At 52.5% G+C, this 24,935-nt stretch overlaps 1 long non-coding RNA gene and 1 pseudogene across 1 annotated transcript; one reads left to right on the forward strand and one right to left on the reverse strand.

Annotated features, from left to right (window-relative positions):
• Positions 1 to 287: 287 nt before the first annotated feature.
• On the reverse strand, positions 288 to 406 carry LOC118613935 (annotated as a pseudogene).
• Positions 407 to 16,014: 15,608 nt separating this feature from the next.
• LOC118613715 lies at positions 16,015 to 19,973 on the forward strand. Its single transcript, XR_004955743.1, has 3 exons — positions 16,015 to 16,533; positions 17,547 to 17,733; positions 17,927 to 19,973. It is a non-coding gene; the product is annotated as an uncharacterized LOC118613715 (long non-coding RNA).
• Positions 19,974 to 24,935: the final 4,962 nt, after the last annotated feature.

Genomic DNA, 24,935 nt, shown 5'->3' on the forward strand with positions numbered 1-24,935 from the left:
TTCTGTCCCTTTCTCCTTTGTCTCACGAACCGCCCGGCCCGGTGCGTGGGCAGTAAGTGCGGGGAGCCCAGGCCGAGTGCTTTCAGTGTGACGGCTGGCGCTGCAGATCGCACAAATATGTGACCTCTCATCCTCACGACGAAATTACTGGGTTTTTAATTTTTTTTTTTTAGGCGACGCAACCCTTGGTTGACCTCACAGATTGCAAGACCCTTGTCAGCTTGCAATCCCTTATTTTTTATTTTATTTTTTTATTTTTTATTTTTTTACGCCTACAGCACTTGGTCTGCCTACAGCACCTGGTCTGCCTAGGTGATCTCCCATTCAGGTACTAACCAGGCCCGACCCTGCTTAGCTTCTGAGATCAGATGGGATCAGGTGCGCTCAGGGTGGCGTGGCAGTAGACTGGGTTTTTAACTTTTTATTTGATAGACGAGGAGATCGAAGCCCAGGGCTTGCTGCTTTCACACCTTTAATAAGAAGGTGGTTCCGGGCGCCCACTCAGGTCTGAGCACAGCCCAGGCCTCCTGACTTAGGGTGGAGGCGTATATAGGGGAAAACCGAAACAAACGAACAAAAAAAGGCACAAGGAAACAGCCTCTAAAGGCACCAGAAGTGATTCCCGATGAGATGATATTGAAGTGTAAAATGTTTACATCCGAACCTTTCTTTGCAAAGGCCAGCGTTGCTGATGCGTTGGGGTCAAGGCAGTGTTAGCGCTGTCCTCCCCCCTCCCCCCACCCACCCCTCCTCCAGCCCCCGCCCCCTTCCCCGCCTCCAACCGCCCGTCTCCGCAGGTGGCACGTGCATCAGCCACACAGGGTTCCCCTCGAGGCTGTGCTTCTGTGCGCAGGTCGCACCTTTGAATTTTTTTTTCTGGGGCCGCAGAAAACAAACTCCAAACAAAATGGGATGCGGCAAAGTCCTTGAAGACTCTGCGCTGGGGCCTGTTTGCTGACGCGCAGTATGCCCAGAAACGCGGTGGCTCCTCGTCCACGTGACAGGTGCGCTGCCCAGGTGGCCGTTGCCGCGGTGCTATCTCCTCGCCAGATGCACCTGCTCAGGACTCCGGAAACTCGAGGACTCCCTTCGGCCAGGCAGACGTGGGCCGCTGTGTTGCGGCTGCTTCGCTTTCAGCAACCAAACTTTACGCGCGAGGAGAATGTCGGGCAAAAAAATAAAAATAAAAATAACGTGACTGGCGGCGGCAACAGTGATCTGGGCTCCACTCCCAGCGCGGCCTGATGTGGACTTTTTAATATCCTCGAGAGAGTCTATCTTCCCCTTTTTTTGGCGTCGCTAGCAGAGCTGTTGGAGGCCCAGCTAGTCAAATTCACGCCAGCTCTTTAGGGAGATACAGCATGTGCCACTTAAAAATGGTGCCGAGCAGCAGAGTGAATACAGAGCCGTTGGGGTGAGGCAGCCGCTCCCCTGACAGCCCTGTGGGTCCGGCCGAGTCATTTCCATCCTCCCCGCCCCCCCCAAGTCTGCTCCTGGGTGCGGTCCGTGATTATGACGCAGACGGCACGGAGCTTGGCCCCCATCGGGGCTGCGTGGAGGTGAGCTGGTCACCTTCCGGTGTGACCACAGCCCTCGTTGTAATTGACTACATGCTCTTTCCATCTGAATGACGCGCGTGGATCCGAACCGTAATTTTTACTGAGAACTGAACAGGTGCTGAGCAAGAGGTCAGACAACTGACGGCATAAGGTGGTTAAATGACTTGACCAAGGTCACAAAGCTGGGACGAAGCTGAGCTGGAATTTAAAAAGCAGAGTTTCTTTCTCTTTCTTTTTTTTGTTGTTTAAGTCCTCTCCCTGCCCCCCAAAGTGTTACTAAGTTCAGCTTTTTGAAATGGGACATTTTATACTCAAACTGTCATTTGAATAGTTATTGTAAAGGCTTCCCCTCCCCCAATTCCTTTTCCATTAGAAGTCTTGAGGATGTGGAAATCCTGGGGATGTCCCTGCAGCGGTCGGGTGGGCCACATCTAACTGGTCTAGCTCGGTTAGTTAGAGTCTGTACACTTGACCTGGAATCACTCCCTCGTAGGTCGTCTCCTGGTCTACAGTGTGTTAATTCTAGAACACATTCACACTTCCGCTCAGGGCTCTGTGGGGAAGAGGAAGCCATTCTGGCTACTTAGTAACTGTAGGGAAAAGCGAGGCGCTCACGGCTCAGCGGGGCCGGATGTCGATTTCTGGGCTCGGTACCGCATCTCGCCTTTGCTCTTCACCACTGGTTAGTTATCCTGATCAAGCTGTGAAAGGGCTTTAAAAAAGCTACATCTCCGAGATAGATCGTAGGAGTGTGACCACGGGGGAGGGTCGCTCGGTTCATCGATTCTTTACTTCATTTGGCAGAGCCGGTGGAGAACCGAGGCTTGTAATTAAGCCACATTAAATTCCATTAGCGTCACCTGAGGTTCCAATTAAAAAACGTGTGAAAGAGGAAGCAGAGGGATGGGTGGAAGGAAGGAAGGAAGGAAGGAAGGAAGGAAGGAAGGAAGGAAGGAAGCACGTGATGCTGGAAGCTGGAGGGAGAGCGGGATTGAGACGCGGCTGACCCGAGAGGCAGAACCGCGGGGCGCGGTGATTCATCAAGCCAGAGCTGAATTCCCCAAAACGGAGCGGGAGCCTTGGAGCGTGACAGCAGGTAACTGTTGTAACCTGCCTGAGGATCACACGTGCTCAGCGCTCCTTGCAGGCTCGGTTAGCATCGCAAGAGCCCCAGAGGTTTCCAGCCCGGGGCGGGGGCAGGATTAATAAAACCGGGGTTCGCTGTGTCGGAGGAGGGTTGCAAGCTCTGAGTTCGCCAGGAGCGATCGAAGAGTCGAAATGTCGCTCGGACCTTGTGTTGACACAGACCAAACAAGCAGGAGGAAACTGCGGACTATGCCTGCTTGGTTGGGGGGGGGGGGGGCAACCGCATAGCTAGAGCCGGACCAAGAAATGCCAGGGTCTGCACGACAGCCCCAGAGTGAGCGAGCCAGCGAGCAAATCTGCTCTCCGTTGCCCTGGCAACGTGGCTGCTGAGGTTCAAGGAATTATAATGAAAAAGCCACATGCAAATGAGGGAAATCGCAATTAGGGGAGCTGCACAAGGTCTGTCCTTGAGGAAGTGCCAGGGGAGGAGGTCTGGGAGGACCTCGTGCAGCAGACAAAGGACGAAACAGAGAAGCGGCATTGTGTAAAAAAAACAGCGCCCCGCCCCGGGCCTGGGGCAGCCAGGAGTCCCCTGCGTCCTGCAAACCTGGAGTGAATCTTAGCAGGGGTCATATGAACAGTGCACCTCACAGTGTGGGGCCCTGTGGCCGCCCCAGCCCGTGTAATGCCACAGGGTCAGCCACTCAGCAGCTAGAATTCCCTAGAATTCTTACGGAGGAGAGAACAGGCTTAGAAAGATGTAGGGGCCTCTCCAAGCTATGCGGGCTGGAAGCTCATTCGAATGTGGGTCTCTCCGAGATAAACCCAGAAGCTGGTTTCTAGAACAGTCGGCCACTCCCTCCGGAGAACCCCAGGCGATTAGATGTCTGCCCGCATCACTCCCTGCAAAATTCTTCTCTAAAGACGAGCCTCGCGTCTCCTGACATTCAGGGAGCCGCTACCCCCACAGTTGCGCCGCACCGAGGCCCAGCAGCGCAGGTGTGCCCGTCCGGACGGCGGTCCCCCCACCAGCTCGCTTGTGCCCCGTGATAAAATAACGAGGGGGGATCGAGTGAGGAGCAAGGACTTCGGGGAAAGCGTCTCGCGTTGGAGACCAGAGCAAGCAGACAGGAAAAAGAACCCTCCAGAAACCGAGCATTAAGGGGAGGTAGGAGCTAGTACGACGACAGAACAGCGGCAGGAACCTCCCGTGGGGGTCACCCGTCAGAGCGGAGAAGACGCCGCAGCCGTCAAACGAGAGCGGGACGGGCCGAGGAAGGACTCGAGCGCAGGAGAGAGATCCAGCCGCCGCGATTAAAAGAGCAAGAAAAAAAGGAACAAGTTTATTGCTAAAAAGAAGGGGGCGGGCGAGGAAGAGGAGGAGGGGAGGGCATGGGGAGAAGAGAGTCCCAAGCAGAGGAAGGCGCCGGAGTCAGGACGGCTCAGCGTCCTTGACAGGTCCTGTGGCGACTGCCTGGCCAGCTCTGGGCCTGGCGTCCTCCGCCTACGGGGCCAGACCGAGGGCTGCAGCAGCCCCGCCCTCCGCGCCCCCTCCGGCCGAGGGGTGCCAATCCGCCGCCGGCTTCTCCGCTTCTCCGCGGGTCCCGGGTCAAGCTGTCTCATTTTGCTCTGGCTAACCCCGCCTCGAAAGTGATTCTTGATCCGCAGGACAGGCATGGAAAATGCAAGGCATTGTGTTCCGTTCTCAGCCTGCCTTCCCCTCCGTGGGGGGGCAGAGGGCGGAGAGGGGCGGGGGCGCCGTGTTTATTTTCCTAACCGAGAGATAGCCCGGGAGTGTGACCTAGCTTCCAACCACCCAGGCAGGAATGCGCATCTATTGTTCTGTCTCAAGAAGAGAACTCGGCGTGTAGTTCAGGGTCAACCCTGGAAAATGCTGGTCATGGAAAGTAAGAAGCGATGAGGGCCCCGGCCGATAAATGCCTCGGCCCAGGAAGGAGCCAGCTAATCGCTGCTTCCCCAGGCCCAGGCCCAGCCGGCCTGACACGCGGGTACCAGGTCGCCAGCATGCAGCGGGGTGGAGCGGGCCACAGAGCCCAAATCCTGCAGCGCGGATAGCTGATGGGGAAACTGAGGCACAGGGAGGTTGCATAATAGAGCAGCAGCACCAGAATTTGCGGGGATCAGGGGTGGGGAGGGCAGGAAGGGATGTAGACCAGGCGGGGCAGACTCTTCCCTTCCCCCATTCTCAGATGGGGCTTAATCGAGGCCCACTGTACGGTAAAGCCATCTGCTTGCTTTACATTGGGCCTTCCTCTTTTTAAAAGTCCACTTGAGGTTTGCGTAGCTGTGTGTTTAAAAAAAAAAAAGAGAAAGTTCCCAAGGCGAACCCCAGGTCATGGCTGTGGACCACACTGGGTGGCGGAGGGCAGGGCCAGGGTCTCCCCACCAGACTCCCGCCTTGCGGTCAAGAAAGTGAGCTCTGTCCGGATGACCACACAGGCCACCGCGGCAAGCTGCAGGCAGCCTCTGCCTCTGGAAGAGGAGCAGGAACCCGCCTGTAGAGGCGACTCACACCACAGACACTAGCTCTACAGAAATGTTCACGTTCCCCTCTTGCGGTGAATTCAGCCCAGTCAGGTGGACAGCAGCCGGCAAGGGGTATTCCGTCTACCGAGTGGCTCTAAGCGGCTGTTTGCCACTCTTCTTTATAAGCCCTTGGGAGTATGACCGCGTCAAGCCGGCCATTTCAGAGACGACACAGAGGCGTAAGGGCAGTTGTGCAGAGTCGCAGTCAGGTTAGAAGCTGGGGGCTCCTGCCCCTTCTAAGACCTCGCACGGTGGCTGCAGGCCGGGTCGTGGTGGGGAAGGGGGGTGGCGTCAGGTAAGAGGAGACGGGGTTTCCTAGCTCCTTGCTGCAGGCAGGCTGCTCTGCCATAAAAGAGTCTATAAAAATTGTCGGTCACACTTTTACTGGAAAACCTGAGCGGGCGGGAGAGGGCCAGGTTGGTCTCGGGCCCCCCACAGACACACGAGCGAGCTGGGCTCACGCCTTCAGAACCCGGGTCAGACTGTCGGCCAGCGAGGGCCCAGTTCTGTAGGAACAGTGGAAAGGTTTTTGTGGTTTCTCATGGTTTTGCCCCCGGGGCCAACTGGATTCCATTTGGAGGTTCTCGCCTTCGCAGTCTAAAACTCCAGATGCCCAGTTAGTTTCAGAGAGAAGAGGATCCCCAAGAGTCTGCGAAACGGGCCGTTTCAAAGTCAGCTTCCTCTTCCCCGCTGTGACTCCGATCGAGTGAGGCCTGTGAGCAGAGAGGGCTGAAGCTGTCCCGAAGTCTGTGTTCCACGTCCCTGTACCAGCTGGCCGACACGTAGTGTTTGAGAAGCGAGATCTTCGCCAGCCTCGGCAACTATCAGGAGGGGAGCCAACGAGGTGACGAGCAGTTAACGCTGGCGCCTTGTTCGCTTCGGGTGAGTTTTGCTAACGCGGAAAGGGAGGCGATGGTTTTAGAGTCCGAAATTTGCCATGAAACACCTTCTGACCCCACCCGCGCACTTGCCAAGGCCTTGCCCAACCTCTGTGTCCAGGTAATGCCTCTCTTCAGGCCACGTGAACCCCACGCCCTCACGCCCCGTCTCTACTACAGCACCCCATTTCATTGCTGTCTGGTTATCAGGCCAACTAGACCAGGGGCTTCCAAAGGCCAAGGGCCATGTTGCCCCCTCTAGGACACCCTCACTTGGGCACAGACAAATGGCTTCCTTGAGCCACCTTTACCCTCTAGCCTCACCTTGACATTCACCCAAGAAGGGCAGCTACTGCAGAAAAGGGTTAAACCTATAAAAACGAAGAGCTGTTCCCTGATGTGGAGGAAGCTTCCCCGACCTGCTAGGCTTCTGATTGCTAGCAAATGGTGACCACCCCTTTCTGTCCTCCCTCAGCAAGCAGACTCCCCCCATTCCCTTCGATTTCTTTTATAACCTCTCCCCAGAACAGTAAATCACAAAATCCTCTTACGAGAACATTCTCAGCAGCAGATCAAAGGAAACGTGGTCGGGGTCGGCCGTGAGTCTTAGTCTACACTCGCTCTACTCTTAGCCATCTGTCTGTCTACCTGACTGGATTCCTTCATGAGCATTTGCACCGAGGAAATTTGACTTGCTGCCACATGAGCAATGGTGGATAAATGAGCTCTTTACTCGGCAATTCCAGAACCTTCCATCCTCATCAACCAATTCTCTGTGCACACATCTCGTGTCTACGGCACGGTCCTGTACTCGGGCAATGAGATTACCGAGGTTCTGGAAGTCACCTGAGAAAATAAATCAACATCTCTGCCTGTCGGTAAGAAGCCGATGGCGTATCAGTGTGTGCGTGTGCGGGTGTGCGTACACACATGTAAATGAACGGCACGCATTGGTGAAAGCAGCGTTGTTTGGTTAAGACTAGAGGCGTCGTTGGGAAGGAAGGCGGTGGAATTAGATGTTGATTCAGTAGGTGTTTCAGATGTCAGATTTCAATGGTGATGGAAAGGAAAAGGAAAGAAGAAAAATGGGTCCTTCAGACGATATCGATTCATCATTTCCCCTTTGGCAAACATTGAAAAAAGCCAGAGAAGCTGTGGGCCTTTCCTCGAGAGGTGCCCCTGCGTTCTCAGAGAGATGGAGCTCGGGCTGATGTCAGGGTCGCTAAGGAAACCATGTATGCTTACGAACAGCAAAGCAAATAGACATTTATGACTCGAGTAAATCATTAATTCATTAATATTATTAGCGATGGGATCTGGAGAGACTTACATTTTCCTTCTTTATTCCAAGTTCTCAAAAGTTTTCTTTCATCGCAGAGCAAACACTCGGATGGCCACTTCACGGATAATTATTCCCTCCTCGCTCTACAGGAGAAGAGGATTTTAATGGATCAAAGAAAATGGTAAACAGGGCGAGAGAAGTGAGCTTCGTGGTTTTGTGTTTTAATCGGCGGCTGCGGTTTCTGTAGAGAATGGAAAATGCATTAGGGACAGTTCGACTTAAACAGAAAGCCCTTTTCGGGTGGACAAATAGATCTGAGTAGAAGCAAAACCCCATGATTCGACCCATCCTTATGTCTGCTTTAATGGTGGCTTTTCCAGTGGCCAGATGTGGTGGCGCTGGGGGTAGGAGGAGGCGGCGAGGAGCGCCCGCTGCACTGCAGGGCGCTGTCAGGTGCGGATGTGAATGTTCTCTGCAGAACTCAGGAGGGACACAGGCCTAGTGGCCAGGCAAGGCCAGACGCCTCCAGGAGGCCGCGGTGACCACACAAGGGAGTGTCCCAGAATCCTATTATTCCAGGCCACCTGAGTGAGTCAGCCCATTCTCCTCTGGTGCCCACGAGCCGGGGGGGGCGGTCACCGCAGAGGTCAGAGAGAGGTGAGCTCTCCCACCCGGCCTTTGCCTCCTCACGGGTCCAGACCGCCCCCCCCCCCAAGAAATCCTCCCTTCACTACCGCCTCTTTCTCCTCTCGGGATTGCAAATGCCCAGTCTGCAAAGTGTCCCTGGTCATTGCCACTCAGGGAGCGTGAGGCTGGAGACCGCCCTCCGCCTCGGGGTCAGGGCATGGCCTGGAGGGATTTGCAGGCACGACAAGGGACGCAGAGGCCACCGAACTGTGGCTTAGAGGACGACGCAGCCACCTTCCATACCTGCGCCGGGTACCAGGCGCCTCGGAGCCTCCGAAGGACTTTCGGTGAGGGGGCGCCTCAGGCCCTCGCTCCGTTCCTTCGCTTCAGGCCGGGGGCGAGTCGCGCGTCCCCCCATCACCCAGCAGGTTCAGAGAGCTAGCGTGGCCACGGCGCCAACCACCTAGGGAAACGCCAGCCAGGCGTGGGTCGGGTCGGCGCGAGTGTCAGTCCGGGAAATAGACACGAGCCTCGCAGGGATGCGCCGCCTGGAGGGACGGGGAAAGCCACGGCCCCGAGCACGGGCCAGCGAGCGCTGCCAGGTGGGAGGCCCAAGGTGCAGGTCGTTGGTGCTGTTGGGGCGCCAGGGGTGAGACCAGGGGAAGCTTCCTGGAGGAGGTGGCGTTGGAGGTGGGTCTCAAAGAATGACGAGTAACTCACAGAGGCCGAGGGAGCTGAGGGAGCAGACCCGTGGGAGCGTGGGCGTGCGGGGCCCTGTGGTGTGGTTGGGGGGGGTCTCATCCCCTCCCCTTCCTCCCCTTACACACTCCCGTCTCTGCGGGCAAGGCGAAGCTTTGCCGACAGAGCCTGAGGTCTCAGGGCAAACTCGCCCTGACCCTCCTTATTCCCCAGGGGCTGGGGCAGGGCTGGGGGTCCTGTGGGCAGTCTCTCCTGGGGCCGGGTGGGAGCGGCAGTGCCCTGGCCCTCGGGGTTGGTCGGTAGTGTGGCCTCTCAGACCTTGTGGTCCCTGGTCAGGAGGGGCTTGGCCCAAGCTTCCTGTCAGCATCGGTGGGCCACGTCCCGGGGCAGGGGTCGGGAAAGAGACCCCGTGTCTCAGAGGAAGGCGCTGTGGACGTGCCCGAACGTCCCTCCCGAGCACGTGTCTGAGACACACACGTGCAACTGCCCCTCGGAAGGGCTCGTGGCCTGGGGAGTCCGGGGTCGGGGACGGCAGGTGGCCCACGGGGTCAGCTGGGCGCTTGTATTTGTGGCAGCCACACTCAGTTTTGAGGGCAGCCTGGCATTCGCCTCTGCCAAGAGCTTGGGACCAGATACTAGGATACGGTCCGCACCAGCGGTCCCCAGCCTTCCTGGCACCAGCGACCAGTGCTCCTATGAGACTCTAATGCCTGGCGATCTGAGGTGCTGCTGGCGCGGGGAGCGGCTGCAGATGCAGATGGAGCTTCACCCCCTCGCCGGCAGCTCACCTCCTGCTGCGCGGCCCGGTTCCTGACAGGCCACAGACCCGTACTGGTCCGCAGCCTGGTCGTCGGGCACCCCTGGTCCACACTCCCCATGAAGACTACTGTCTACACCCTCCCTGGGCTCAGCAGCACCTCTGCCCTGCTCCGTGGGGACGTGCCCAGGGCCACAGGCAGGGCATAGATAATAGTCTCCCCTCCAGAAGAGGCAGAGTCGCTCCCTCTCCTGTTTGGCAAGGAGAGCAGGTGAGTTTCAGAGAGTGACTGACACACAGTGGCAACGTAGCCGGGAAGAAGCGCAGTGGGCTGGACCGCACCCCCTGGTGGCCTGCCCCGCGCCCCCCGGGCTCCCAGCCTTGCTCATGGACAGTCTTGGCGTCCTCCTCTGCCAGGCAGCAGCAAGTCTGGCCTTGGTGGCATTCCCACATTCCGTGGACACGCAGACGAGGCCCGAGGGACCAGCCCTGGAACCTTGGCCCCAGCAGGCGTGAGCTTAGACCCAGGCCTGAGCTTCGGGCCCGCTTCACAATGGCGCTGGCGGCCCGTGGGTGTGATCAGGCCGACGTTCCACGAGGTGGTGGCCGGTGGAGGGGACAGACAGCAGGGGGAGGGTATGGGAAGCTCCGTGGAGATGTGGGGGGAGGGGGCGGGGGGTGGCACCTCGGCAGAGGTGGCATTGTAGATTCAACATGTCTGCCATCCTGTTCATGAAAGTGACAGATTCCAACCTGTGTCCTGATTTTGTGTGGAGGTGGTGTTGAGCCCGTGCGTGAGGGGTGGCCGTGTCCGATGCCCGCCCGGGACAAAGCAGAGGCACGGAGGGGACTGGACCGACCGCCAGCGCTTGCTCTGCAGGTCTTGATTTAATGGGCGGCTGGACCACCGAGATGATCGAGATCTGGCTCGGAAGCTCAGAGAGGACCCAGAAGGCGTGGCTGTAGCCAGCCCTGCCCGTGACAGATCCTGCAGCAGGTGGTCTGCAGACCTTGGCACTGTGCACCTTGGTCCAGGGCTGGCACCAGGCTGGGGGGCGGGGGCAGGGCCCTCCCAGGTGTGGGTGTGGAGGCCACACATCTGGGGCAAAGAGGGAACTAAGTACTTGGAATTCTGACTATGTTCTCTTTTCTCCCCAAAGTCCCCCTTCGCTTGCTGCCTACCAGGCCCTTCGGTGAACCTGCCTGCAGCACGTTCTCAGAGTGACAGACATCTTGAAATCATCAAATAATGGGGTTCAAAATCAACCCGCTCCCTCCTCCTCTCCAGAAAGGCCTGGCTGGTGTTGCCCAGCGGGGGCTGGAAACGGCTCTGTCTTCTCCTCGCCTTCCAGTGACTTTTTACTTTGACTATTGTTTTCAGGTCTGATAGCTCCATTGTCCTGTTCGGAAGGGTAACCGATTCAATCAGGATTCTGATTTTATGCAGCAGAACCTCCCCTGCAATTTCGGAGGCGGGTCCACAGCTGCCGTGGGGCCTGATGGGTGAGCGATCGAGGGGCAGGGTGGTAAACTGAGGCAACGGCACACGGCTCTCCCCGAGGGCCCCGCCTCCCACCCATGCCGCAGCCGCTCTCTGCACCGTTGACAGCTCCCGAACATTCTTTCCACGGGGAATCAGCCTCTGCACGACATGAATGGGCTCGTTTTATATCAGAAGGCTGAGTTTTAACTGACAAATTGGACAGGTTCCCTAAGGCAAGGGTTACTAAGCTTTGTCATTCTCGCTAAAAATGTGATTTATAATATATTCCTATTTGCTAGACACTCCTGTTCCGAGGAATGAGGGCCTCGTGCAGAAACAGGAGGTCTACTAAATACGTTGGGCCCACATAAAAATACACTCCGCCAGACTCTCCGTGAGCTTAAAACAGATGTGCATAAATCAATGTTTGACAGGGCCAAGTTGAGTTTAATTTCATTAAGTTTAATGATAGTTTAGGCAGTCAAACACTGAAAATTCAGGACAGGACAAGAGTAACCCGCAATTTACTTTAGGATTTTCTATTGGAGAGGAAGGACCTAAGGGTCTGGTGAAAGAAGTTTTATTTCCTCTGCTTCCAGTTTATAAAAATAAAAGCGGTGCTTGCTGTTCTTTAAATACCTACGTTCGTGAGTACAGAATATGTCAGGGATCAGAGATCAATCGGCGCCTTGGGCCGGGCTTCCTCAGAGAGCCTTTGTGAAGGGCACACACAGAGAGAGCAGGGTAAACCACCTGACTCCTTGAAAGTCCGAGCTGAGGCTGCAAACTCATTTTGCTCAAGATAACCAGCGCCACTCCAGCCGTCTGAGTGGGCAGAGATGGATTTGGTCTGTGTGTGCGATTGCTTAGCACAAGTCAAGCGGCCGATTTTTCAACAATGTCTCCATATCACGAAACTTCCTAAAAATCTTCAAGGGGGTAACCTGAGCTTGTGAAAAATGATGCCGAATGTCAATGGGACAAAGCTTTTCTCCCAAGATGTAATTGGGGGGGGGGGGGGCTGGGCGCACGCCTTTCATATTTTACTTGACAAGCATCTTTTTTTCTTTGTCCCGGCAGCTCCGGAGGGCTTTGGCGGGGCCTCGCCACGTCTTTGTTAAGGGGAATGATTTAAAAAACATTGATATAATAGTAATCGTTTAAAATCGAATCCATCTGATAGGAATTTTACCCAATATTTGTGTGCGTGAAAATAATACTGGTTTTCCTGGGAAATATATACCTTTGATTGAATCGTACACACGTTTGAGTTCATAAGTCCTTTGTTTAGAAACATTAAGGACATACTGACAATACGGGCACAGGCTTGCAAAGAGGGCGGATGGAGTCTAGAGGCTCCAGGGCAGGGCGTTGAGTGCGTAGACCGACCCCAAGATGCGCAGGCTGGCCCCCGCCGGTCTGGACCTCTGTACCACGTCGCCGTAGAAACGTCAACGACAAACGAGTTCCCCAGAAGGCATGGGAATGTTGAGAAGTCTCGGGAGAGAAGCAGGGCTCCAGGGCTTTGGGGCCGGATGGTTCTTTGCGCGGGGCGTGGGGGCGGGGCGCGCCGAGCAAGGTCCGCGTCGCGGCGTCGCGGCCTCTGCCCACTAGGTGTCAGCAGCAGCCTCTCTGCCCCAGGTGTGCCGGCCGGAAGGTCTCCCTCCAGGCGCCGCCGAAGGTCCCCAAGGCGCAAAGGCGTCGTTGGTTGAGAACCACGGCCCTGAAGAATAAAGGAAGTCGGGCACGTTCAGCCCCAGATGGCATTGTGTGCAGGGAACGTAAAAGCTTTCTGCGGGCGTTGCATTACAACAGCAGTTACTCTGAGCTGCTTCCCGGGGCTGAGCAAGGGCCAACAGGGTGTGGGGGGGCCGGTGTTCGCTGAGGAACAGGGAGAACGTTCCCGAAGCAGCGCTCAGCTCCCGCTCCGCGAGGCGCCTTTGTTCAGACCGGGCGGGCGTCCTGGCCCCGGATCCGCGGCTCGTCCGCCCGCAGACCTTCCCCGAGCGCTTGGCGGCCAGCGAGGCGCTGCGCGCGCAGCCTGGCCTCGGCGGGGGAAGCGGTCCCGAGCCCGCGGCCACCCGAACGCTCGCTCCGCGGGCCTCGCGCCCCGGGGAGCCTGCCCCCCGCGTCGGCTCGCCCCGGCTCCCCGGGGACGCGGGGGCTGGGGACCCCCGAACGTCGGAGCAGAAGGAAGAGCCCCCCCGCTTCCCGAAAGACGCGGAGTTTCTGAGGTCGCCCAGCTGGTGTCTGCACCAGGTCGGGACCCCAGAGTCCTCCCAGCGCGGAGGGAGGCGACCTCCGGGGGCCAGCACCTGGCCCGGGTTCTCCCCGCACCGAGCACCCTGAGCTCCACCGCCGCAGCCGAGCGCGCCGGCGGGGAGCATCTCCCCAGGTGTCCACTAGGTGTCAGTCTGGGGTCTCGAATGGCAGCTGGCCGGGGCCTCGGCAGCTTTTTTCAGACTTTCACCTTTCCTTCCCTCCCTCCTTGCCTCGGGCACAAACATTCCAAAATCCTCCGTGCCAGACACTTTTGCTTTCTTGCTAAATGGCCTTCCCTTTTTTCTCCCTGCCCCTGCCTCCGCCACGGACCCCCGCCCCTCGTGTGGGCCTGTCATTGGCAGCGCCCCGCCAGAGCGCCCCTCACGCGGCCGCGAGCATCTGCCGTTGAAGCGCCCCGTGGGCGCCCGAGGGCGCGGGAGAGGCCGGCGCGCCCCGGAGCCTCCCGGGCGAGCCTCCGGCAATGAGAGTGGCCGCCCCGCGCGCCCGGCGCGTCATGCGTCTGGGACCTCTCTGCGGTCCGCCGGGTCACGCCTCACGCTGCCGGGTGTCTGTCTCACCTTCTAGATTGTGAGCCCCGAACGTCTCCCACCTTTCTGTCCCCTACGCCACACAGCAAAGCTTATGGTAGAATGTAGAATGTTTGAGATTGATGTCACCAAAGTGGGGGGGAAGGCAAAGAAGCACGTTACACACCGAGCACTGACACAAGGAAGCACCTTCGGAACCAGTACCCGTTCTCATGGTGCAGAACCCTGGAGGTGTGTGTCCTCGCGAGGGTGAATCCGGGCTGGGGGTGGGGGTGGGGCTGGCTTGGAAAGTGTTGGGGCGCGGGGGTGGCAGCGTGGACCCGCAGTTGTACCGGAGGCCTCGGCAGGTCCCTGGGGGCACGGAGAGACCTGCGCTTGCCTTGGAGGCGGAAAGGCAGAGAGATGCCTGTCCAAACGGCAGCCGCTGGCGCAAAGCGGGGTAACCAGGGGGGAGCCTGGAATTCCTGTAAGTTACGAGAGCTGCTCCCACCCACTTCCCACCCCGGGTGTCGCCTCCCATTCCAGGTCGCACACAAACATCTCCTCTCTCAGAAGCCTAGGTTAAAAAATCGCCAAGCCATCAATTACTTAATTTTTTTGTTTTTTTCCTGGCGGGTACTGCCTGTGGTGGTGGGGTTTGTATGTGGCGTAAAAATTACAGAAAACAAAGTTGGGAATTACCAAGGAAGGGGGAGGGGCGCTCTGTGGATGAATGTCCGGCCTGGGGGGAGGGGAGGAGTTCAGTCCAGGACATTAAGTTGTGTGATTTTCCTAAGAGAGCAGATGACGGCAACTTCTATATATTTGGGGGACGTGTAGACATTTTTTAGATAGGAGGGTGAACTCATAAAAGATCTGATGATAATAGTAATAATAGCTAACATTTACTGAGCACTTGCTGTGTGCCAGACGCTGTTCTAAGAGCTTCTCACGCCCTCACTGAGCTTCCCACTGAGATGGTCACGTTCTGTGTGCAGGGCACATGCCTGGTGGCGCTCAAGGCAGGGATTCGGGGACAGGCAGCTTGAGTCTGGAACAATGTGGAAAAAATAGCATTTATGGGACAGTTTCCTCCTTGGATCCAGACTGAAGGGGTGCATGTTGGCAGTGGATTTGTTTCAAGAAGCCAGGGACGATAATTCGCTGAGTTACTTGAGACTGAAACATCACCATTTTCAAAGCATCTCCACATATGCAACCATATAGATTCTCCCCGCAGCCTTGTTCAGTGCGTGAAGCACATAAAGGAAATGAGACTCCGAGGCCAGTTGGGTGACTAGTCAGGGGTGGAGCAGGGCTCAACTCTGACCCGGAGCCTCGGCCACCATCCAGGGCATGGCGGGTAAGTCCGCAGCGAGTCCTCCTGGAAGAGCTGGCAGGGGCCTACCCCGGTCAGGCACGTGAATAGCTAATCTCAGCTGAGAGTTCCACTCTCCGCTGTTAAGTGTTCTCCTTGACTCACTGGGGCTGACGGGAGGCTCCGCGAGAGCCTGGACCCCGCACCTGTCTGACTACGAGGTCATGCTGCTTCATCCCCGCCCGAGGCCTTGGACCGCCCGGTCCCTCTGCACCCCGAGGACCGCAGGGGCAGCCCTTCCTCAGCCCTCGCTTTTTCGATCTGTGCTGCCGATTCCGGAGCAGGATTTTAGCTCAGAAAATTGAAAGAAGGCGCTTAGCTCCGAGCTGTTACGGACAAAATAATTCATGAGGATTCATAACGGACTTAGATGACGGGAGCAAAACCAGCAGTAGAAGAGGAAACGAATGACACAAAAATTAGGGGATTGGAAAGACAATGACAGGGTGGTTACGAAGGGGAAGGACTTGGTATAAAGAAAATAAACCCCGTTTGAGGCATGTTTAGTCGGCAGCGGCGGTGAAACCTCGCTCTCATGTTAGGTGGAAGGCAAAACATAAAAGAAGAACTGAGGGTAAGAGGGGGCGCCGGAGAAGCACATGTGACTCATCTGGGGGACATAAAGAACCCCAGAAACTGGGCTCAGAGGCCCAGAGCGCAGGGGCAATAAGTGAGCAAAGGAGGTGTTGAGGGGGGCGGGGCGGGGAGGGGGCGCTGCCAGGTCTGTCCCTCCTTCCCACAGCTCCTCCTCCGCCGGTGACTTTCACCTCCAGTCCCCTCCGGCCGCCCACGCCCCGGGCCTTGTCATCACTTGGACGGCTCCAAGTGCGCTCCAGGATCCCATGACCTGACCACAGCTTCCGACGCTGCCAGCGCCCGCCCCCGCCCGCCACACCCCCACCCCCGCTGACCTCATCCTGCTCCGCGCTCCCTGGACTTTCCCACGTGGACCGGCACCCCCCGGCTCCCCATCTCCAGGCCTCCAGACCACACAGGACATCATCACAGCCATTCCCTTGCCAGCATCCTCAACTGCTTTGGCCCTTTGTCCTTCCGCCCGGCTCATCCGGCCGAACTCGAGCCCGGGATTTGCACAGGCACCTGTCCCCTCCGCCCTGCTCCAGCCTCTGCGCCGCGACGGAGGAAATCCTGCACCGAGGACGGCTGCTGCCCACAGCGCCAGCTGCTCCGCGCGGCCCCGCTTCGCCGCCTCCACCCGCAGCTCGGCGTCTGCCCCCGGCAGGTGGCGCTGCCCTCTGGTTCGCGGAGGAAACGGGCGCCGCCGGCTCCGCGCCCTCAGCCTGCAGATGCGTTCCACGTGCGTGCACCTGCTAAGCGCTCTCTCCTCGCGTTCCCCCCTTCATCCCCGCAGCCACCCTCCTTTATTCTCACTTCACAGGTGATGGACCAGAGGCTTAGTGACGGGCCCAGGATTCCACAGCCCGTAGGTGAGAGATGGGGGTGGCGCTAAAAGGGACTGTGGGTCTCCAAACGGGTGCTCTGAACGAGAGATGCAGCTTGCCTTTCAGAGGACAGACAGTAAACAAGCCAATGAATGACTGTGTTAAGTAACTATAGGCTAAGTGCCAGCCAAGGGAGACAAGCAAGCAGTTCGGTGACCGACAATACAGAGCAGCTGGCCTAGACCTCTGAAGGGACGGCTAACGAATGATCTCCTGTCCTGACTCACCCCCCACTTGCCCCAGGAGAGACGCCTCCACCTCTTCAAGGGTGGTGCAGTCACCCTGGCTGGGATGCCACCACTGGCAACACGTCTCACCCGGCAAGGGAGCAGGCGTCTTCTGTGTAGGTGATGAGCTTAGGGGGGCCTCAGGTGGGAAGGTAGTGGGGGTGTTCCTCAGTCAGTCAATCATCGGGAAAGAAATGAGTCCTTTAGAGACTCCATCACTAGCCTGGGGTGGCTGCCTCAGCCGCATTCCTCCGCGGTGAGAGGAATACACTGACCACCACCGAGTCAGGTTCGTTCAGTTCTACCCAACAAATCATCGTTGAGTATCTTGTCCCAGGTCGGGGTCCCTAAGGAGTGGAGGGTTAGAGATCTGGGTGCCTATTGGGAAGTACTCTCTGATCAACACCTGTGTGTGTGTGTGTGTGTTGGGGGGGAGCAGGACTTGTGGGGGGCGGGGAGGAGAACATCGGACATTTGACAGAGCCACTTGGTACACCAGCGTTAGTGCACGGCTGCCATGCTGCGGGGCCCACACGTGGCCCAACCCCTGACGCCAGGGCTAGTCACTCCAGAGAATATTGTGTCACTTCCAGGCTGACTGGCGGCAAAGGCTGGTGGCTAAATCTATTTGGCTGTTTAGTCCCCTTTGGTATTGGCGGCATTAACATGTGACCCAAAGATAGATTTTCTTGGTGCCCATTCTGTTAGGTTGAATCTCATCTTCTCCCCCAGATCTTCTTGTTCCCCATCTTCCCATATTTCTTCTTTCAGGCATCAGACCGAGTAGGCAAGCTGTGAGCCACAGCCCATGAGTCTGCGTGTTCTAAGGTCTGGCCACGTCTCTCTCCATAGAATGGATGACCATGTCCACTGGCCTAAGCTCTGTCCCTTACGATTTCAACTCACTGCTGTCTTTCAAAGCCTTCCCACTCGGCCTTGCACCCCCATACCGAGAGAGGTAAGCAGGATAATGGGCCCCCAAAGAGGTCCTCAGTCTAATCTCTGGAACCTGTGAATGTGTTAAATCATATGGCACGAGGGAATTAAGGTTGCAGGTGGAATCAGGGGTACTAATCAATCAATCTTGGGATGAGAGAGTATCCTGAATTGTCCGAGTGAGCTGTCTGAATTATCTGTGACTGTAATCACAGGCGTTCCTGTAAGCGAAGGAGGGAGGCAGGCGAGTGTGGGTCGGAAAAGGAGAGATGATGACGGAAGCGGAGAACCAGAGGGCCGGAGGTGTGAGAAGGACTCGACCCTTCAGCCTTGCGCTGCTGGCGTTGAAGACGGACGAAGGGGCCGGAAGCCACGGAACACGGGGGCCTCGAATGCTGGAAAAGGCAAGAAAGCAGATTCTCCAGAAGGAATCGCAGGCCCGTCCCTGTCGACGCCTCGGTTGTAGCCCAGTGAGATCCACTTCAGGCCTCTGAACAGTCGGATACTAAATCGTTTCAAGCCACTAACTTTGTGATGATCCGTGAGATGCTAAATTTGTGCTGTTTCGAGCCACCGAGTTCGTGATGATGCGTAACGGTGGCCCAGCAATCCCGTCTGTGAACCAGGCTGGCTACTTTCCCATTCCGCTCTGATCGTAAGCGACTCCCAGAGGTGGCGGGAGCTCGGGGACATGTGCCAGCCCAACAGCGGTGGATGGCGTGACTCTGGGCGGCTTGCTTGTGCTGCTCACGCCTGCCCTCTGGCCCGGATGGTGCTCAGCCCCAGACGCCCTGCTTCCTTCCATCTTATAATGAGCTGCTGTTGCCCCCATAATGGGCAGCACTGGCCACACAGTCACTCGATGTCATGGTCGGGTGCTGCATTCCTACCAGAGCCCAGGAGCATGCCGGGAGCTTTTTTTTCTTTAACGCTTTGACGAATCCTTGTAAATTTATTCAGTTGTGTCATCATAACCGTTCCTGCTCTAGATCGCTTCCATCCTCCCCTCAGATTTCCCTGACCATGTTCAGTCCACCCTGTTTCTACCCCCAACCCCAGGCAAATACCCACCTACTTTCTGTCTCTGTAGTTTTCGCCTTTTCTAGAAATTTCACATAAACGCAACCATATAGGGGTTTTGGGGGTCTGATTTCTCAATGTTTTTCGAGCTTCATCCATGTTAGGTGCGTCTCTCCAATCCGCCGGTCCCAAACTCAGACATCTAGCCCTGCGTCAGCTCTGGGGCTTGTTCTCTGTCTGGCTTCGTGGACCCACGCCCTGTGCACACACAGTTTAATGTTTAGTCGGAGACGCGAACAGAGTCCTATCCTATTTTTGGAGTTTGTTCTCTGCAGAATGCCCACCTCCGCAAATGCTAGCCGCTTTGGTGGCCACCTGTGATCTTTGTCTCCTTAATTCAGCAAGAGCGTCTTGCTGTCCTGGGCCCCTGCTTTCTTCGCCGTGACGTGGAAAGGAGTCCGGGCAGAAAGGCCGGGTGTCAAAAGCTCGCCCCATGTATTCTTGTTGACTCGGGGATCCCAGTGCTGTGTCCTTACTGTTCAATGTCCGAAAATATTTTGTTTTATTTTTTCCCTGTACGTTTGCCTAGTTTTCTAGTTGTTAACAGCGGGAAGGTCAGTCTGCTACTCGTTTTCCATCGTGGTCAGCCATACTTTTCTGATTGAATTGTTCACTAAGCTATTATTTACATACGATCAAATTCATCTTTTTAAAGTGTATATAGTTTGAGCAATTTCGGAAATTGTGCACAGCTGGTAATCACCACTGCGATCACGGAGGAGAGCTGCGCTCGCACACCAAGACGTCTCCTTCCTCGCGGCCTTGCGCACTGCTCCCGCCCCCTTTTCTGGATGCAACTTCGTTTCACTATCATTTTGCCTTTTCTATAATTTTGATATTACACAGTACATAGTTTTTTGTTGTTGTTTGTTGTTGTTGTTTGATGGCTTTCATTTAGCATGAAGTTTTTTACGTGGGTTAATATTTTGTTCCTTTTTATTGCCAAGTAGTAGTCCATTGCATGGATATACCGCAATTTGTTTATCCATTCGCCGGTTGATGGACATTTGGGTTCCTTCCAATTTGGGGCTATTATGAAAACATTACTATAACATTCATACATATGTTTTGGAAAAGAAAGACATATACGTATACTCCATATGTATGGAAATGCTGGGGCATGTTGTTAAGAGTATGTTTAATTTTAATTTTTTAATTTTATTTATTTTTTCCCCTCTTTGATTCCGCCCCCCCCCCCAACTTCCACCCCTGACCGGCCTAGCACCCCCGGCACGCTCGGAGGAGTCTGGCGCACCCAGGGCCTGGTGCACGCAGGGTATGGTCTGTGGCTCCACCTGTGGTGCAAACGCAAGACCTTCTGCTTGTAAAGCAGACGTGCTAACCACTACTCTATGGAGTCACCCCCGTATGTATCTTTAATTTTTAAAGATATGGCCACACTGTTTTGCAAAGTAGTCATATCGATTTGCAGTCCCGCCAGCAATGTATATGAGTTGCTCTACGTCATCGACGATGATCTTATTACGTCTTTTTAACTTCAGCTTTTCTAATGGGTGCATAGCGGTATCTCATGGATTTCCCCATTGAATTATCTTGGCATTTTTGTCAAAAACTTATTGGCCATGCAAGTGTGAGTCTGTTTCTGGATTGTAATCTATTCCATTGATCTACAGGACAATTCTACTTTGTCTTCATGACTGTAGAATTACAGTAAATCTTGAAATCAAATAATTTAAGTCCTACAATTTTGTCCTTATCTTTCGAAATTGTTTTGAATATTCTAGATCCTTTGTCTTTTCATATAAATTTAAAAATCAGCTCATCAATATCTTTTTCACAAAATCTGTTAAAATTTTAATTGTAACTGCATTAAATCCATAGGTCAATTTGAAGAGGACTGACATCTTAACAAAAGCAAATCTTCAAGTCTATTAACATGGTGTATCTTTTCATTTATTTGGTTCTTTTTCAATTTCCTTTTGTAATGTTTTACAGTTTTCATTGTCTAGGTCTTGTACATCATTCATTAAATTTATTCCTAAGTATTTTTGATGTTATCATAAAGTCGTTTATCAAATTGAATATATCATGGTTCATTGACAGTGTATAGAAACATAATTGATTTTCATGTATTAACCTGTATTTTCCAACCTTGCTACGGTTTTATTAATTTTACTACAGTTTTATAGATTCGTTAGAGCTTTCTACATACATGACTAAGCAGTCTGCAGAACAGACACGTTCACTCCTCTCCTGCTTTGTCTGTCTTTCATTTCCTTTTCTAGTGCTGGCTGGGACTTGCAGAAAAACGTGAGGGATGGTGACAGTGGCCATCCTCGGCTCGTTCCTGCCTTACGTAGGAAGCCTTGGTCTTTCACTGCTGAGTGTGATGTTGGGTGTTGGTTTTGTTTTTGTTTTGCAGATGCTCTTCATCAGGTTTTATAAGTGCCCTTCTATTTTTAGGTTTCCGGACGTTTTTACAAAAAGCATGTTGAATTTTATCACATATTTTTACCTGCATCTATTGAAATGATCATATGCTGTTTCTCTTTTATTCTGTTAATATGGTGTATCATATTGAGTGTTGGATGTTAAACTGATATTATATTCCCAGAATATGCCCCAGTTGGTCCTGATTTATTAGCACTTTTACATATGTTTCGATTTGCTAATATTTTGTTTGATTTGTGTGTCTATGGGCATGAGGGGTTTGGTCTGTAGTTCTTTTGTCTCGTGAAGCCTTTGGTTGGTTTTGGAATCAGGATTTTGCTAGCCTCATAAAATAAGTTGGGAAGTGTTTATTCTCTATTTTCTGAATTTGTGGAGGATTGCTATTATTTCTTTCTTAAGTGCATGGTTAATTTTACCACTGAAGCCATGTCACTGTAGTTTGCTTTATGGAAAGGTTTTTATTTATGAATTCAATTTACTTAATTGCTATCAGGCTGTTCAAGTTTTATATTTTTTCTTGGATGACGTTTAGTGATTTGTGTCTTTCGAGGAATTTGCCTGTTACCTGTAAGCTGTCATGTTTATTGCCATGAAGTTGTTCATAACATGCCCTGATTATTCTTTTAATGTCTATAAAACCTATGTTTGTGTGTCTTCTTTTATTCCTGATATGGGAAATTTGTGTCTTTCTTAATCAATCCATCTAGAAGCTTATCAGTTTTATTTTTTCAAAGAATTAGCTTTTGTTTTCATTAATATACCATATTGTTTTTTTCTATTTTATTGATTTTTATTTTCATATTATTTTCTTCCTTATGTTGTATTTGGGTTTGATTTGCTCTTCTTTTTCTAGTATCTTAAGGTGAAATCTCAGATCACTTATTTGAGATCTTTTTTCTTTTCCAGTTTAGGCATTTAAAACTACATTTCCTTCTAAATATTGCTTTAACTTTATCCCACGAATTTTGATATGATTTTTGTTATCACTCGGTTCAAAACATTTTCTAAGTTCTTTTGTGATTTCTTTTTTTTTTTATAAGTGATTATTTAGAAGTTTGTTTTTCAAATATTTGGGGGTTTTCCAGGTTATTTTATTATTATCGATTTCTAACATAATTTCACTATATTCAGGGAACATATTCTGTATGATTTCAATCTTCATATTCTGTATGAAGTCTTATTTTATGGCCCAGAACATGGTCTATCATGCACATTTGAAAAGAATGTATATTTTATCATCGTTGGATATTGTTTGGTATGAATGTTAAGTAAAAGAGGTTAACAGTATTGTTCAGATATTGTCTTTGTTAATTTTTGTCTAGTTTTTCTAGGCATGGCTAAGATAAGATTGCCAAAATTTCCAATTATGATTGTGAAACTGTCTTCCTTTAATTCTGTCAATTTTTGCTTCATGTATTTGAAACTTTCTTTTTGGGCAAATGCACATTTATGATTATTATGTCTTCCTCTTCAAATAGCTTCAGATGGTTGTTTTTTGTGTTATGTCCAGGTTTTATGCTATGTCTAGGGGGTTTCCATGGTGTGTGTGTGTGTGTGTGTGTGTGTGTGTGTGTGTGAGAGAGAGAGGGGGGCGGGCTGGGTGTGGGGGAGGCGCGAGGTGAGGAGAAGAGAGAGAGAGAAATCTGAAATCTGGGAGGGTCTTCACCCATCTTTCTCAGAGGTAGAATCTTGTCGTGACTTGTTCCGCTAAGAACACTTCGGAGACCTCTGGTCTGAACCACTGTCTCAGTGAGGGCTCCTTTCGGAATGATATTTTTAAGTTCCTCTTCTGTAATTTTCTGCCAGATGTTTATAATTAGGGGCTCAATACCAGACAACGTCAGTACCCGTGGAGGAATGCCAAGTTCAGGCGGAGAAGGTGGATTGCTAAGAGTATCTGAGTCTTCTTTGGTTTTGATCGACTGGACATAGCTCATTTCCTACGAAACAGTTCTGGCCTTTGCAAATTGTGCTCAATGGATTGCTCTTATTTTCTGTCTATAAATATTTTCTTTTCTGACCTTCAGCCTCCTGTGATTTTAGCTGCTGGGAAGTGTAAAGCACAGGAAATTCTTAGGCAAGAGATAGACCTGGGCCAGTGCCCACAAAGGTGGCCTCTCCCCCTCGCCCTGACAATTTAAAAAATTACGATAAAATACATAGAACATAACATTTGCTACCTTAACCATTTTCGAGTATACGGCTCGGCCGTATTAAGTGTGTTCACAAACCCTGTACTCCCCATTCGTCCCTCCCCTCGGCCCCCGGCAACCGCCATTCTGCGTTCTCGCTCTTCGAATGTGACGACCCCAAGCACCTCACATAAGTGAAATCACAGTTTTGCATTCGTGTGTGTGACTGGCGTATTTCACTTACTTTCCTTGCGGCTCATCTGTATTATATGCCAGAATTTCCTTTTTAAGGCTGAATAATATTCCATTGTGTGTACAGACCACATTTTGCTTTTCCATCTCATGCATTGATGGATAGTTGGCTTGCTTCCGCATTTTGGCTGTTCTGGATTATGCTGCTATGAACCTGGGTGTACAAATATCCCTTTGAGACTCTGTTTTCAATTCTTCGGGGTGTAGACCCAGAATGGAATCGTCAGGTCATCCATTAATTCCATTTTAACATTTCGAGGAACTGCCATGCCGTTTTCCACAGCGCCTGTACCATTTTACTTTCTTCTCCGACAGTGCGCAAGGGTTCCCATATTTCCACATCCTCATCAACACTTTTTCTTTTTTCTTTTTTTAGAGTAGCAATCCCAATGAATATGGGGTGGTATCTCATTGTAATTTTATTTGCAATTCCCTGCTGCTTAATGGAGTCAGAATCTTTTCACCTGCTCCTTGGCTATATGCACGTCTTCTTTGGAGAAATGTCTAGTCAAGTCCTTTGTCCATTTCCGAATTCGGTTATTTGCTTTTTGTTGTTGAGTTTAGTTCTTTACTTTTCTGAACATTAGTAACTTATCAGATCTACAATTTGCAAATATTTTCTCCCATTCTATGGGCTGCTTTTTTACTCTATTGATAGTGTCTTTTGATACGCAAAAATTTTAAATTTTCATGAACTCCAATTTATCTATTTTTTTCTTTTGTTGCCTGTGGGGAGGTGGCATTTTGAGAAGCCTAGGAGCACGAACTCAGGCACCAGAGGGTGAAAAGTCCCCAGGCGGAGCCATCTCATAACTATTCCAATTCTTTATTTTAAACCCCGTGACACGTGGTTGCTTTATTTTTACTTTATCCTTTGGGTTTCATATAGAAGTGTTCACTATTCTTATTGTTCTTTATATATCTCTTTCACCTTGAATCGTTTTATTCTCTTATTCACACTCTTGTATTTCCTTGCGCATGGGTCTGTTGGCAGTTTTTATATTTTTTATTATTAATATAAATATATTTTTAAGTACATCGAAGATAGCATTCCACTATTTTAGTGTTTATTTAGCGTTAGATTTTAGTGTTCTATAGAGAACTCAGCAAAGTCAAATTCTCACTCCTTTAAAAATAAACCGTTTTTTTCCTGTGGCTTCTTATCAGACTTTGTCATTGTCTTTTTTTTTTTCCAGTCCCTCCCCTTACTCCCTCCTTCCCCCTCCTCTGTTATTCTTCTTTATAGTCATTGATGTTTTTGAATTTGCGTTTTGGAATTTTTCATCAGTTGTGGCAAATTCTCAGCTGTTATCTTAGGTATTGCTTCTGTCCTATTTCTCTGTCTTCT

The sequence above is a fragment of the Rousettus aegyptiacus genome, unplaced genomic scaffold (genome assembly GCF_014176215.1).
Source record: "Rousettus aegyptiacus isolate mRouAeg1 unplaced genomic scaffold, mRouAeg1.p scaffold_m13_p_2, whole genome shotgun sequence".
Classification (NCBI taxonomy): domain Eukaryota; kingdom Metazoa; phylum Chordata; class Mammalia; order Chiroptera; family Pteropodidae; genus Rousettus; species Rousettus aegyptiacus.